This window comes from Lathyrus oleraceus, chromosome 7 (genome assembly GCF_024323335.1).
Source record: "Lathyrus oleraceus cultivar Zhongwan6 chromosome 7, CAAS_Psat_ZW6_1.0, whole genome shotgun sequence".
Taxonomy (NCBI): domain Eukaryota; kingdom Viridiplantae; phylum Streptophyta; class Magnoliopsida; order Fabales; family Fabaceae; genus Lathyrus; species Lathyrus oleraceus.
In genome coordinates this window covers 299,900,758-299,918,635 of record NC_066585.1, presented here as the reverse complement: position 1 = coordinate 299,918,635, position 17,878 = coordinate 299,900,758, and the positions used below count along the sequence as shown (strand labels likewise).

Here is a 17,878-nt window from a genome sequence, read left to right as displayed (position 1 = left end):
TGCACTCTTCCCCACAGCCCGGGAAAATCCGTCCTTTCAAGAGTCGGTCTTTGACCACCGATAGCGAAGTCTTCACTTTAGTCACATCAGAAACCAAATTTAAAGTTTCCCCACTATCAACAACATTAATCCTCTGCCCGCCATGAGCTGGCATCGGTATTTGGATAACATTAGGCACCGGAGAAAAATTGATGGCCTGGGCATCTCTCAAATCTTGTACCTTTAGCTGGAGAGCCTTGCAATTATCTGTAGTATGGCCAGGTGCGTTGGAGTGAAAAGCACATCTGGCGTTGACATCATAACCTCTAGGCAAATTATTGGGATCGACCGGTGGGGCCAGAGTTCTCAACGTAACCAGATTCATGTCAATCAGCTTGGGAAGTAATGCAGAATAAGGCATTGGGATTGGCTCAATGACCCGGTCCGCCTGCCTTGGACGTTGTTGATAGGGTCTCTGCTGACCCGGATTACCTCCTTGTTGTTGATTGTTGTACCTGGGTTGCTGTTGCGGATGATACTGCGGTTGAGGAGCAGGTGTTGGAATAGTGACTGCGGCCACTTGATCTTGATAATAATTAGGGCGTCCTCTGCCCCTGCCTCTGCCGGCATATACAACGCTCGTCTCACCTTCTCTTCTTCGCTGACCGTTACCAGCAAACGGTTTCTTGGGAACTGATGAGTTGGAAGCACTGTTGTCTTGAATTCGGCCCATCTTCAACAGACTCTCGATCCTTTCTCCAGCAATCACTATCTCTGCAAAGATGATTGACGGGCAAGCAGCCAATCTCTCGATATAATTGCCTTGAAGAGTGTTCATGAACATGTCTGCCATCTCCCTTTCAGACATAGGGGGTTGGACGAATGCAGCAATCTGTCTCCAACACTGAGCATATTCTCTAAAGGTTTCCTTGGCAGTCCGAGACATTCCTTGCAACAAGGTCCGATTTGGAGCCATGTCCAAGTTGTATTGATATTGCTTGACAAAAGCCTCTGCCAAGTCTTTCCAACTCTTGATGGTAGTACGAGACAAATGAGAATACCATTCACGAGAAGCTTCAGTTAAACTGTCTTCAAAATAGTACATCCACAGCTTTTCATCTTCAGTGTGAGCTCCCAACCTTCCCAGATAAGATTGGAGATGAGTGCGTGGGCAAGAAGCCCCGTTGTATTTCTCAAAAGTAGGGGGTTTGAACTTGTGAGGGATCCTTACTCCCTGAACCAGACCAAGATTGGTGACATCAAAACCTAAGGAATTTTGAGACTCCAAAGATTTGAGCTTCTCAGCAAGCTCACCCATACGGCGAGTGGTCTCGAGGGCCTCGTCGTGCAAAGAAAATTGATCATACTGACAATCTTCAGTAACGGGGCGCCCGTTAATCCGAATCTCTTGATTCACATTGTACCTTCCGCCAATACCATTCCCAACATTTCTCGTGTTGCCAACATTACCCGGGTTTCCATCAACATTTGCGTTACCCGCGTTTCCAGTGTTCACAAGGTTATCAGCGTTCCCAGGGTTACTAGGGTTCCCAGGGTTACCAGGGTTCCCAGGGTTACCAGGGTTCCCCTCAGCACTTGGTATTTCCACCTCTGGATTGGGCCTCGGTTGCTCAACGAATTCCTTCAGCTTCGCCTGGCCTTCTGCCATACCAGTCATCAATGTCATGAACTGATCCATCCTTTCACGCATATCAGCCAGTTCTTTCTGTATTTGGTCCATTGCTAGTCGTGGACGGTTTTCCTTTGTCGGGTACCTGTGAACTCGCTTGGGACCAATAACTGCCCGCAACAGGGAACAAACATTAGACACTGCGGTGACACCTGCAAAACAAACAAGGGTTAGTATGCATGGTATGCGATGCACTGCTTATTCGATTTTAAGGGTCCCCCTTAAAAAGGGAATACCCTACAAATGAATAAGCATGAGATGTTGGATGCAAATATGCAGATGATGTTATGCAATGCAATGGCATGTCAATCAGAATTGTTGGATCCGCTTGAACATCTGTTAGGTTGCACTGCCTGGAGCGAAATTAAGAGGATCAAGCAAAGCACACCAAACAAAGGTCATGGGATGGATCATGTTATCCTTAATATCAACCATCCATTTTTTGGTGGATTATGGTTTACACCTTATCAACACCCAAGTTTCATTGATATTAAGGATACCTGAACGGATCAACCATGAATCAAGGGTTTGTTGCAAGTCACGAGCATGGAGTTTAGGTTAAGAACCACCCAAAGGGAGTGTACTAAGGTTTAAACCTGCCAAACATGTTCTAGAAAAGGTTCCCATAGTCATAATCCCATCTTTCGGATATTATCGGAGGAACGACTACTCGTATTCCAAAAATATTCTCAAGAGAGACTCTTATGAGTGTAGTATCGCGTAACAATCGTATCAAATCTTACACTTGAACGACTTTCGCACTACGTCCTATGAATAGGCCAAGATGGGTTTGGTAAACTAAGTTCCTTGGCTTCTAAGGACTATATTGGAAAAAGTAATGTCTAACCACAACTTACTTGTGTGACATTATTAATCCCAACATGACCTCCACCAAGTGAATGGGCTTGCAAGTCAACTTGCTAAGGAATAACTCCACACAAGTCGACAAGACTATGCCATTCTCCTATCCTAAGTGCACTCGAGTTCAGGTACAGAACTCATCTCACAAACAGAACCAGCAGATACGGCAGTCATATGTACACAATGCAATAAAGCAGGTAAATGATGAAAGATAAATAACTGTACAAAAGAATAAACACCCAATAAACAAACAACCTACAAAAGCTAGGAGGGACTCGCTTAGGGAAACCGGGTCCCCAGCAGAGTCGCCAGCTGTCGCAACCTGAAAAATGGAATGCGAAAAGAACAACCGGCAAAGAAAGACAGGAGAGTCGCCACCGTGCGTTATTTATCCCAAAGGAGGGAAAGGAAACGCTCGAAGTAAACCTGGAAAAAGGAAAGGACAAGACGGGGTCTCGCAACCAAATCTTGGGTTCGGGAGTCGATTATGCGAAGGGAAGGTATTAACACCCCTACGCATCCGTAGTACTCTACGGGATCCACTTTTGTAGTTCTTGTCTAAAGGGTGTGGGTTTATCTAATGTGTTATTTACTATAAAAAAAAGGGTCAAAAGAAAATGACTCGCACGGATGTCGCATCCACTGCATACGTATCTCATCTGAATATGAGAATCAGAGTCTTCGTAGCTCGGCTACCTAGGGGTTAAGGGTAATTGTGCTCGCTAAGACATCGCATCTCATGCCTACGTATCTCATCTGGAATGAGAATCAAAGCAAGCCGTAGTTCGGATAACTACGGGGTTATGGATTGGGTTTTGGACGAACGACGTTACTACGCAATCTACCGGATGCTCGACCTTTGGAGACTTACTCGCCTGTAGTAGAAGGAGTTAACGTGTTCTTAGGAGAAGAAAAATCAATGAGTTGGTAGGGTTAGAGATGCTCATGCAAAAAGGCAGTCCTTGACGAAGGAACCGCGCTACCTGTGGGGATACGAACACATACAAAACAAACATGTATAAAGTAAACGTGCCAACAAGGCAATCAGAATAAATCTCCCAAATGGTATCCCACAAGCAAAGTGGAATATCCAGCGAGCTATCCCTGCAAAAGTCATGTGAGCCTTCACAAAAACTCAACAAAAGGGTTAGTGAAACACGATAAGGATTAGGAGAAAACATGCTATGACAAACGTAAGTCAGATTAGAGCAAAACAGAAAAAAGCAAATGCTACTGTCGCGATCGCTACTGTCCCGCCTAGCGAAGGCTTGGCGAAGCGTCGCTGCGTGCTCGCCTAGCGAAGGTGCTAGCGAGCGCCTGCGGGTTTTGGATTTTTCATGGATAACAGTATGGTTTCAAAAACCTCAAACCCTGTGGCATACACTTCAGAAATTAAACGATTAAGCATTTAAGACATTATTTATACATTCATACATAATTATGAACCCGTGGGCAAAAACCTAATGAAATTCATCCATCATACCTCAAACATTCAGAGTATTCAACTTCAAAGCACAAAGGTAATGGGAATAAGGGCAAACCTGATTGGAGAGATCGGTTGAAATCAAATGGCACGGCTGGATTTGTAAACCAATGTTAGGGTTTGCTTGAGCTGAAAGTGTGTGAGTCAGAATGAACCTTTCAGAGTTGCCTGGAGGTTGCTGTAGATTAATTCTCACTCTCTCTGTCTAGGTTTCTCTCCAGGTTTTGTCCAGGGTCTTGTTTCAATGAAAACTCTAGTATTTATAGCCTAATATTGGTAGCTTAGTGGGCTTTTGAGAGAGGTCAAAGTCTGAGATTTTTTTCTTTTATTTATTTATTTATTTATTTATTTATCTATTTATTTATTTATTTTATTTATTTTTGTTTTTCGTTTTTTTTTTCGTTTTTCGTTTTTTCTTTTTCTTTTTTTTTTCTTTTTTTTGCATAACACGTGGGCTTCGCCTAGCGAGCATGACAGCTCATGAACAAACCTTTGCTCCTTCAAGATTAACATTTTGAATGACGAATAGACCCCTGTTGGAAGTAACTCAAGTCTTTCCCTTGTGTTGACTGATCATCTAAATAGAACCCACAAAGTGTCCTGGATGATGTTCAAGCTTCTTGGAGCTAATCCCGATTGACATGATGAAATGCAATGTATCTAATGTTAAATGACCTAAAAATGAATGCGTGAATAAGGAGGGCAAATTTTGGGGTGTTACATAGGGCAAACCACCAGAGATATTTGCTAAAGCGCACATAGCATTCTCTTGTAATGCTTGAGCACACTCACCCTGCATGAATGCTTTTGAAGGAGTTATGGTAGCATTGATCAGAGCAGGAATGCCATAAAGCATTTCACTAACAAAGCTCCAGTTAGGACCATACTCATGAACAACTGCACATAATATTGCATCCTCCTCCGTATCAAAGTCTTCATGGATCCGTCATGCGTTGGTTGGAAATTGAAGCATTGAAAAACAGTTGGTTCTGAATGTTGCTTCATCCATGAAAGCTTAGGGTTGCGTCCAGTTGTATCCCACAAATGTACTGTACCATCATCACCAACTGCCACAAGAAGGCGACGACTAACCCGAGAATAATCAAGATCTCTCAATATCTGTTGATTGGGATCCTTTGAGTTCAACTGTCCTGCTGCCAATACTCTACTGTTCTATCAAAATCAACTGGGCTCACCATTTCTGCCAAACCAACAAACTGTCCACTAGTATTGACCGAAAATAGCAAAAATATGGGACAGTCACCAGGCTTCTCCTTGGCTTCCTGATATGTTGCATCTAGCTTCTCATTAGAGTGGAGATCGACTTTCAATATCTCCCAAACTTTCTTCTTTGGGTTTAAGAGTTCATCGGGACTGCCTTCGTGCCCTGGGAATGTAATTCGTTCTCCAACAGAAGCAGAACTGGGCGGTTCAACCAACTCAACCTTGGTGTGATCATCATTGGAAGCAGCAAGAACCATTGCTTGGGATTTAATGCCCCTCATGCTTGCTGGTTTTAAGTTGCAAAGAAACACAGACTTTTTGGTTCTGCATTTCATCAAGTGGTATATACTTGACAAGTCCAGTGACAACAGTTCTTGTATGTTCTTCCCCAACATCAATCTCTTCAGCGTATAGTGAATCTGCATCAGGATGCTTTTCAGCCTTTTTTATGAGACCAACTCGAATATCAAGCTTGTGATGGAAATATCTGGTTCAGCAGCAGCCTTGTTTTTGGCTTCATTTGATGATTTTGCTCCTGATTTTGCTCCTGATTTTTTCTTCCCGGTGCCATCTGAAACTTTTGTTTTTTTCAACTGTGCGGCAACATTTTCAGCAGCTTCGGCCTCTGCATGCAAAACCTTATTTGCTTGACTTCCTTCATATTTCTTCCTGTAGAACTCCACTTCTTCGTCTTTCAGTTCCCTGAACAAGGGCTTTGGTGTTCCAATTTTATGACCGGCACTCAGGAGATCCCAGGGTTTTCTTAATCTATCAACATCTCCTTTATCAACAGAAAGTGAAAGATGTATCTCCGTAGACAAATTTAGCTGCTTGAATACCTCGAGACTGAAGGATGGCATAAAAGGTTCCAATAAACAAGCAAGAAGATATACAACCCCAGCAGCCGTTTTCATAACAAGGGAGCAGAGAGATTGGTTTTGCTTGTAAAGACGCCAAAACTCAGTTTCCTGCAAATATGCATTCCCTTCACCGGATATGCTCATTGCAATTTTCAATCCTTGCTTGAGTTTAACCTTCTCCATTGCTTCTATGTATTGCTCCAAATATGCAGCAACTTTGCTGGCCAATTTTTTGGTTGGATCATGGGAGTCACCGCTTACATCATCAGGAATAGTAGGAATAATGGAATCATATCCTTGACCTGCAGGTTTGGCAATAAAACTCAAAACTCTGTTGACGAAGTTTTCCCAAGTTATTCAGCAACTCAGTATTTAATTTTGCTTGCAAGTCAGACCACATAAAAAGTGTATCTGATACCTCAGGCCTATTTGTGAGCAAGCAATATCTCTAGACTTCAACTGGAATAGTAGTGTCTTTTGCATCATTACCAAATACCCCGATGCCTTTGCTCTTAGAAAACTTCCCTGCTTCATAATTCAGGTATTCAGTAACACTAATAGTCTTCATTAAAGTCCAATTTTGATCTGTCCCAAGTAGAGTAGATGGAAACATTACAGTGTGGAATGGCACATTGTCCTTTCCCATAAACTGAAATAACTCCACATTCTCCGGATTTTTCCACCTAAAGCTATTTTTGTCCTTTAAAGCATGTGCCTCATCCATCATAACACAACTCCACTTCCAACGCTTCAAAATTTTACGATCATCCTTCTACTGTGGGTTGTACCGTTCGAAAAGTGAATAACACACAAGAAGAACATTAAATGGGGGAGGTAATCCTGCCTTGGATAAGAAGTTTAACTCCTTGCAGTATGTTGTGCGTGCAGGCTCTCTTGTGCTTTTGTGCTGCAACCGGCCGACAATTAATGTCAATGAGGCGGCGCCTGATAATGATGAGGATGAACACACAACATGTAATGTTGTGGATACATCATCATCTGATGCTGCATCATAGCCATAGCAGTAGTAGGATACTGCATGGACATCCACTGTTGCTGATACTGATGCGGCTGCAAACTATTACCGGCAATTTTAAGATCATCAATCTCCATAGAATAAGATTGTCTTGGAGGTCCCATATCTTTAGTGAATTATCAGTAGAGGCAGAAACAAGTGTTTCAGAGTCTAAGAATTTGACATAGCTTACAGCTTTACGGTGGCCTACCAGTACACACCAGGGACTTCTAAGATTGCGAAGATCGTAACAGTAAGTTGAATAATTTGCAGATCCAAAAGCTAGCAAATGAGAGGAATGAGCAGAAAATTGAACACAGCATACATTAGCAACATTCCGGATTGCGCCTAGACAGTACAATCATCACCTCCACTGGAAAATTTTGTAGGACATACTGGAGAACAATAAACAGACCAAGCCCTCTTTTCATGTTCACTGTACTGAGAAAATTCTTGACCTGTACTAGCATCCCATAACTTCACTACACCATCGTAGTCTGTAGAGGCAAGATAATTCTTAATATAGTTATTCCAGCAAACACAACTGAGCTTTGATCTGTTTGACGTCTCAACTGTAGGATAATGGATATCGACAGAATCATTGCAAAGTGTAATGAAGTCAAAGATTTTTATTTTCTTAGATATCCCAGCAGAAGCAAAGTAATCTTCATCCCGATCAAAGCTCAGAGAGCATATCACATTTGCAGGATTGTTAAAATCTACATTTCTTAGTATAGCCCGCACTTCAAGCCTGTTGTAACGTGCATATTTGCTCAAACCATCAAAGAAGGTTCCTAAGGCATCTTTACTTTTATGTTTTTCTTCGCCTTTTTGTGTCCCACGCCAGTTCTCGCGAGTTCTTAGCATATCTTTCTCTGGGTGATCTGTCGCACCTGTTTCAGAGAGCTGAACCTTAGATCTCATGGAAAAGTAAGCACTTTCAAGATGACATATGCTTCTCATTAATCTCATTCCAGTTGTATTAGAGATTGGGGATACTATGGGCAGCATTTCTACACTCAAAAGTTCCTTTCTAAGAGGCATAATCTCTTTCTGACAAGAGTAATCATCGAAGCCCACGAACAAATTGTCTTTTTCAGACATTACATCAAACAACTTATTGGCTTGTTCAACCGTGCTGTTATGAAGATACCCAGCAATCATGGTGTTCCATGAAATAATGTTTCTATGAGACGTTTTATCAAACAATTATTGTGCCTTAATAACTCTGCCATTTTTTGCAAACACGGTTATCATGGAATTATATGTGGCATGGTTTTTGTGAATGACATTTGAGAATACCCTTCTGGCTTCTTCAACTTTTCCTTGTTTTTTCTAGATGAATGACTTCGTAGAAATCATTAAACATGAATGAATGAAAGATCTCTCAATAAGAAGTGAAGAATCTAAACGTGAAATGGTCATGAAGAGAAATGCAAATGACTGGTTGATGGGAAAAAAAATTCAGGGCCAAAATCGGGGTATGACATAATCAAGATTTAGGTTAACATTTATTCATTGCATAAGTATTCAACAACAAAATCATTGGTCTAGTGGTAAGGCTTGTACCATTCCAAGGATGTCCTAGGTTCGAACACCATTGGTTACATATGTTAATTCATCAAATAGTTAATTCATGTCAATAGATTTATCAAATGAATCAATCGATTCAAAAACAGAAAGACCAATCGATTGGTTCCTAAAAAATTTCACTTCTTCACCACAGAAGGTTCATCCAATCGATTGGTTCTTCCTTTTTCTTCAAAAATTCATCTGTTAACTCCATTTATACCATCCCTAACCATCTTTAATTCATCCCATCAACCCAACCAACATGAGCATCATGTAAACAAGGAACAACACCTTAATCCATCACGGCATAACATCCATTCATATGGCAACATGAAAGATCACAAACAACATAGAACAACAACAACTACATGGAACCAATGGGAGTATAAACACAACAAGTTCATCACAAATTCTCACAAATCCTAACAATCAAACATGGATTATTTTCCCCCAAATGCTAAATCTATCTAAGAACTCACCTTGGAGATGAAAATGGTGAAATAAATGTGAAGTTGGTGATGATGATGATGAAGATGAGATGATGGTGGTGATGATGAGTTTATGAACTTTCCTTTTCTTCTTCCATGAGTCTTCTTATTCTCCTCTTCTTTCTTTCCTTTTCCCTTCTCCCACTTCCTGATAACTCTCTCTTTCTATCTTACCTACTACCTCTCTTCTTATCCACTTCTTCTTTTCTTTCTTTCTAACCACACAAATATATATAACATATAATATATATATATATATATATATATATATATATATATATATATATATATATATATATATATTATAATATTAGGTAGTAATAAAATATCCCAATAAAATATACATATTTTAATTCGTCAAATAATTAATTCATGTCAATAGATTGATCAAATGAATCAATCGATTCAAAAACAGAAAGACCAATCGATTGGTTCCTAAAAAATTTCACTTCTTCACCACAGAAAGTTCATCCAATCGATTGGTTCTTCCTTTTTCTTCAAAAATTCATCTGTTAACTCCATTTATACCATCCCTAATCATCTTTAATTCATCCCATCAACCCAACCAACATGAGCATCATGTAAACAAGGAACAACACCTTAATCCATCACAACATAACATCCATTCATATGGCAACATGAAAGATCACAAACAACATAGAACAACAACAACTACATGGAACCAAGGGGAGTATAAACACAACAAGTTCATCACAAATTCTCACAAATCCTAACCCCCAAATGTAACAACCCAATTTTAGTAATTATCTCTTATATTATTATTACTATATTTTATTTTATTTATTTGGAGTGTTAATTAATTAATTGGTTGTTAGGTAGTATAGTAATTGATTATATTATTAATTTGGTGTGTTAATTAATTATTTAGTTGAAATGAGATATAATGAATAATTGGATTAATTAACTTGGTGTGCATATTTAGTTGGTTTAATTTATTTGAATTAAATAGAGATATTTAAATATTAGGTCTTATTGGGCCTATTAATTAAATTAGAAGTATCATGCTTTAAGCCCAAATAGAATACTAGTATATAAAAGGGAGGAGAGTGAGAATTAGGATTCAATTGATCATTTGAAGGCAATAGAGAAAGAGAAGAGGAAAAGTAAGGAGAAGAGGGGAAGAACAAGAGAAAAGCTAGGGTTTCTAGAAAATTGAAGAGGTAAGTGGGAGAATCCTTATTATTATGGGTTAGTATGATTGGGTCAATGGGTAGAAGCATGTTAGGTTAAAATCCCTAATTTTGTATGGTTGTTTGGAATTGTTAGGTTTGATGAGTACTCTTGATTTTGGTGATTTAATTGTGTTAAAAATTGAAACTTAACATTATATACCTAGGGTATTGTATGAGTTACAATTTTCTGAACGTTTGGCTTTTTACGGAATCGAAATCGGAGGTCCGAAAGTCCTCCAACGATGAAAAACGCAGAAAATTCTGCATTCTGTTTTACGTTAACCGGTTACCCACCGAGCGTTAACCGGTTACTTTCTTAAAAATATGTTAATTTTGTTTTATGTTAACCGGTTACTCACCGAGCGTTAACCGGTTACTCGCTTGAAAATTTGCGTAGGAAATTGATTCTGTTTTACGTTAATCGGTTACCCACCAAGCGTTAACCGGTTAGTTGCTCTATTTTGTGTTAACCGGTTACCCATCGAACGTTAACCGGTTACCACTGTTGAAAATTGAAAAATTTAGATTTTAAAAGTTGTATTCAATTGCAATGAAATTTAGTGTGCGTGTTTGATAATTAGTTTATATTGTGAATGATATATTGTTATGGATGTGTATATGTACCATTGATGGATAATTCATCGAGTTGAATTATGGTGATATGTGGAATGTTAAGATGGTAGAGATGATCTTAATTGCATATGTGTTGGTATTTGTACATTCATTCATGGCATGGTCGGCTTCATGGTGGAAGCGGTGAAACTGTGGGTTCACATGGTAGCATACGTTGATCCTTAATTGGAAATAGGCGTAGTAGATGTAGCATACGTTGATCCTCAATTGGAAATAGGCGTAGTAGATGTAGCATACGTTGATCCTTAATTGGAAATAGGCGTAGTAGACGTTGATCCTTAATTGGAAATAGACGAGGTGGCTTTAATCTTGTCCGGATCAGAAGCATGGCTTGGATTCTAGATATTGGATCGGAAAGCGGTGAAACGTTGGGTTCACATTGCGGTACCACATGCATAGAGTCACATGTCTTGCATTGAGTCACATTAGAGTTATGTGATAATTGAATGTATGCATTGATGTGATTGAGTTGGTGTGTATGAGATTTGGTAATTGAATTTGGTGATGTTTGGATACATAACTTGGCAAAATATGTGATTATGTGATAATTGTAGTTATGTGTATATTTGGGAATATAGTATTGGATTTGAATATTATACTCCTTGAATTTTGATGGATGTTTGAAACATGTGAAATAAATATTGGTTAGTATTATTTACATGGTTATATGAAGTGTGATGAATTCCTTTAATTTAATCATTGTGCTTTATTATACTTCTTCATAATGATTTGAATTCTCACCCTTCTGTTGGAATGATGTTTTACACGGCATCGTGCAGATACTCCAGAGTAGTATTGCTGAAGTAAGTGGACGGTAGCTCACTCGAGATTAGCTGGAGAGCTGCGGTGCTTTGTTTTAGAGACTAAGTAGTGAGTCAATGCTCTGGTCATGTAACATGGGGTAGATTGGTAGTATTAAACTCATATCTGATTTGGATACGTTTTATGCTATTACTTGTGAACATGTTAATTGAAGAGATTATGGAGAGATGATCATGGTATGGGACATGGATCATTTTATGAAATGCATGGATATTCATTATTTTCCGCTGTGAACGCATATTCTTGAATATTCATGATAATTGAAATGTGTTATTTTAAATGACCAGGTGTATTGTATATTGATGATGGATGATGTTGGTTTTTGAAAGCTTTTAGTTTTTGAAAACGTCGATGTGACGCCCTTTTGTTTATATGCGTGCTTATTTACTCTGATTATATGTTAAGTATTTTGGGATAGAAAAAGGGGTGTTACACCAAACACGAATTATTTTCCCCCAAATGCTAAATCTATCTAAGAACTCACCTTGGAGATCAAGATGGTGAAATAGATGTGAAGTTGGTGATGATGATGATGAAGATGATATGATGGTGGTGATGATGAGTTTATGAACTTTCCTCTTCTTCTTCCATGAGTCTTCTTCTTCTCCTCTTCTTTCTTTCCTTTTCCCTTCTCCCACTTCCTGATAACTCTCTCTTTCTATCTTACCTACTACCTCTCTTCTTATCCACTTCTTCTTTTCTTTCTTTCTAAACACACAAATATATATATATATATATATATATATATATATATATATATATATATATATATATATATATATATATATATATATATATATATATTAATATTAGGTCGTAATAAAATATCCCAATTGATATTTTATCTTCCAGCACCAATTGACCAATTACTAATGTTATCAAAAATGTCCTCTCTTGTATTTATTAATATTTGTATGTCTCTTTTATTAATAATTAATCTCTTCAGAGTTCAATGGTTACTCTATATGTCCCAACTGGCAACATTTAGAGCACATAGGGGCTCTAATTGTTACAATTGATAATATATAGAGTACATATGAACTCAATTGGTCTTGACTGACAACTAATTGAGCATTTAAGGAAATTTGGGATATTACATTCTCCCCCCCTTAAATTGAAATTCTCCCCCGAATTTGCTTCACTGAAAAAATAAACTCTTCTTGTATCAACATCTTAGACCACCACCTGATTTCTCCTCGATTTCAAGCCTCTGACATACTCATTCTTCTAACCTTTCCTCCTTGGCAAACTTCTCTCTTGTGTCAACTCCCAATACTTCATGATCTTAGCCATATCCTTACTGCAATATTGGATTAACGTTTAACTTTGCTCCCACTTAATTCATCTGATATACCGCTCAACATCAGTTGGTCAATTTCCTTTGAAAACCACGACTTCCCTTCCTCGCACTAAGTTACACAAAACATAATTACGACATCTTATCTTGACTTGGTTACTCAATACTCATTAATTCTCCATAAGAAATTTTATTGATTCCTTGACCGCACACAATATTGACTACTCTTCTCTTATTATTCCTTCAACAAATGTGACAACCTTGTAATCCATTTATTGATAATCTCATAAACTTCACTTGATCTGATACTATATGTTGCAAGCCTCTGCTCTTACTGTTTCCCTCCTCTCGTACTACTCCAATATGATAGCACCATTAGCACGAGATTGTCTTACTCCCACTCTTATGAGTAACTATCTCTCTGATCCTCATAATCTTGATTGAACTCTTTTATCCATCACCTTCTACTGCGTTACTCTGATTCCAACAATGGATCACCTGGGATTCCTAGGCGCCACTTGTTAGCTAACAGTTTACATAGAAGACCACGTCCATCCTGTAGAGTGCCCACCATCCAAAACAATACTAGGACCTCACTGACATCCATTAGTAGAATAAATTTCTCGCTGACACACAAAGGTTTAAAATATGACCAACATCCTCCATAAGATATATTTACAGGAGTCACGCAACCACAACCATAAAGGTGTATAACATTCAAATTTATTCTGCGTTAGAATGAACTTACCCAAATTAGCTTGACATTATCCAATTCTTGTTACTATATTCCGTATCAAATCTTCTTATAGGGTTTTGATTCATTTAAGATTTCTCCCGATACATGATCTCGACCAAAAACGACATAACACCATCAAGGAACTTTAAATCATCAACGAGACACCACTTATAAGGAACTTAAGCAACCTAGAACGTAGCTATGAGTGTTCATACACCTCATAGAGTCACACACAATATTTCACACACATCTAGAGATGACATCTCACTTCGTATCCAAAATCATACATCTCATTCGTCTTGTCCCATCTTCCCTAATCTTAGCTCATGCTCTTACTAATATACAGTCCGAGTTACATGTTTAACTTCATGAATATACGATTCCCGTTCCTCCTAGGAAGTATAATTCATGAATCCTTCCAATAGGGTAGAGTATCATTGTACCCACAAATATTACTCTCCTGGGGGTCCTCATCCGAAGCCTAGAATCCAAGAAATTATTGAATGCCATATTCCGACTAATCAATTTACACCTTACTAACACATACAATATACTGAACAAATCCCTTCCAGATCACCACTTAGTAAGTCTCTTCCAACATCACTCCTTAGGGTCCTCATTATCTGTAATAGTGATACACCCAAGAGTTACTCACACCGAATATGGTTCACTAGGTTGGTTTCCCCAAATGTCTGACTTCCATATATCTCTACAGAAGACCAACTACGCACTACACCTTCAGAAATCCCAATTTCAAAACTACCAATCTGACTTGTGGTGACTTGTAACTCCATCCTCAATTTGTACATCCACAACGATACACTTATGACAATTAAGACACCCTAAGCTCCAACACGGTGTGAATGTTTATACTCTGTGATCAATCAACTAAACACTCCTCAAGAAGATAAATAACAACCAGACTTCCAATAAGCCACTATTACTCTTGCAATTCAAATAAAATGCACTTAAGATGAACCTTATCATTGCCACACACTTATGATTGGAATTTTTTATTCTAACCCAATACCTACTACACACTTTATCATACCGGGGTTACTTATCTTTATGAGTTGCCACGGATGATCCTCATTGTCTCCCAATAAGCTCTTGCAACATAACATATTCCATATCCTACACTTAGTCCACATGCTCCAGCTTGGTTTATCTTTCATTGTCTATCATCAACTCAACTTCTTAGAACATAAGACTCACTACTCAACAAAATGTATGTTACTTTACATCCATCTCAAGACAAGGAATCCATTACACTTACTTGTGACCATAATGCTGCTATCACATACTTCTCTTAATACCAAGGTTTAACTTCCTCCATTCCACTACATACTCTAAAAATCCTCGATGCGAACAATCATCAACTACACGCCCATAACTTCGTCTTAATGAATCTTAATGATCCCATTGTGCCTTTGTCTAAAATGTACCCCATTACAACGGTTGTATTGTAACATTCACACTGCTTCCACACTCTGTGTTCACTTATCTTCCCATGGTAATTCTCCCAGTTCCAATTACAAAACCATTCTACTAGAATTCCTTAAATCCTACTTACTTGCTCTTCTCCTCAACCAAATCTCCTACAACCAAAACTCACCGGAGCTTCCATTACTATATAATGTGCGTTCTCCCCCTTCACACAAACCCTTATAATTTATCCTTAGGTAACTCAACATTCCATAATGGTCTCTTACTAACACTGAACCGCTGACGAGCTATCCCAAATCCGATCTCCCTCCTAAGACTGAACATACTTGGTTTATCTTTTAGCTTCCATTTGGCCCATACCTGTTTCACTTGAAATAGGTAGTCATGTCCTTGAGTCTCTCCTTAGACTTCACCACTACCTTAGGCTCCCAACAAAATCGAACATCCTTATCCCTCAAGTCCTTAACCACTTGCAAGGTACCATTCCAAATATATATTCCATGAAGTGCTCTCGTTCTTCCAAAAATATTTTATTGGCCTTAGAAACTAAAACATTGATACACTACCTTACTTCCAGACCTTGTGGCATATGTGCAACATAACCATCCTTTCTCCTTCACCATACATAATTACTCACAATACTTATTCCATATCAGTGAGTATATCTTATTCCACTAGAAATTCACACCTTTCTCAAAGCTCTGACAATTTATCCAATAGAGATCCTCAACTTCTCAACTCCGTTAACACTGCAGAATCGCTTGAACGATACACTACTCTTCAATTCCATAATACTCAGATCACAATTCCTACTGAAACTTCAACTTGGCTATCTAGTACTCCTAACTTTCTAACTCTTGGCTTGAGCCTATCCTCAAAGCATAAGTTCAACCCACACTTCGGAGTCCTTAAGGTCAATCAACCATGATCCTACCTACCATGCACATATCATTAGGTTGATCAGGCCCAATACTACATACAGTGATATTAAGAATCATGTTGGCTAAACACACATATGAGGTAGGAATAGATTTACTTATGATGTTTCAAGGCAAGGTCGAGAATCGACCTGCTCTGATACCAACTGTAACAACCCGTATAATATATATCTAGAATAATATCATACAATTGTTAATAATTGGTACTGATCCAACATAAGTGCCTAATGGCATTAATATATATACATGTCCAAACTAAAAACATAAATGGAACATGTTATACAATAGTGCCTAAACAATAAAAATCTAAGAACCATGTGCAATATCTTCATTGCACACAACTCCACAACGGAAGATCATGATAAACAGCATCCCTTGAAACACTCATAAACGGCTTCTCTTAGATTCAACCTGCAAGGATTACATGAAAAATAACATTAATAATGGGATGAGATAAAAATCTCAGTGAGTTATCTTATCCTATGGGTCCACTCGGCTCTACAGGATTCCTACTCGATTCTAACTCAAGTATTCACCTTCCGTTATTTGTGCATCACTCGCACCTTGTAACTAGGACTTTAGTAACAGAGGGATAAACACAATGTATGGAAACATGTCACTTGAGTTCACATAACTCAACAAATCACTATTTGGATTCACGCAACATCGATCCCCAACTGGACCTACGTCTAGGTCAAGGCTTGGTTCATGCATGTCTGTATGGTTTGACTTTCACGGTGGATATCAGGTTCCCCTATGGGACTCAAACCCACTTTTAAGAACCATCACTCGTATGGGACTCGAACCCACTTTTAAAAACCATCACTCATATGGGACTCGAACCCATGTTGAGTATCTTTCACCATATGGGACTCTAACCCACTTAGGTGTCCATCTTTCCTCGATATCTGTCATGGTTGGGACTCAAACCCAATTGAGGCGCGAATCATTGGTGCCACATCCCCATTTACTGCTTTACCGAAGCCCTTGAAGTGGTATGTACACAATCACAATAATTCTGAATACGTGATTAATTCTCAATAACCAATAGGGATTTCGGAGCAATGCTCCTCACCAAAATAGGACTTTTGGAACAAATGTTCCTCACCAAAAATATCAAACGATTCTCATGACATCATATCAATTCTCATGTGTCATACCCCGATTTTGGCCCTGAAAATTTTCCCAATCAATATTTCATTTGCATTCCTCCTCATGACCATTTCATCTGGTCATGAGGCTGTCCACCCACTTTTTTTGTTTAGACATTGCCATCACTTGTCGTTCCATAACTTTTGGATTTTCACCTTTTCATTTGACCTTGGATGTTTGATCTCCATAGTCGAGCAAGACTTAGAATCTCTTTCTCATTTGATAGGATCTGGTGGAATATCATTCTTATGTCTAAATCCAATCCACGTTTTGTCTCCCTCATAAAACATTATCTTTTTTGTTCCAATATATCATCCATGTGACCGTTTGCTTTTACGTTGTCATATTCTTAGTACTCACTCCTTTTTCAATGAATTTATGTGTCGAGTGCAAAACGTTTTTGTTTTTGGTCATCATACGTTTCAATATCCATATCTTAAGTCCATTTTTTAAATCCAAGTTTCATTCCAAATCCATTATCTATTTTTC

General features: G+C 38.6%; 1 pseudogene; it reads right to left on the bottom strand.

Moving 5' to 3' along the window:
* Positions 1 to 5,155: 5,155 nt before the first annotated feature.
* LOC127103529 (probable methionine--tRNA ligase) lies at positions 5,156 to 6,826 on the bottom strand (annotated as a pseudogene).
* Positions 6,827 to 17,878: the final 11,052 nt, after the last annotated feature.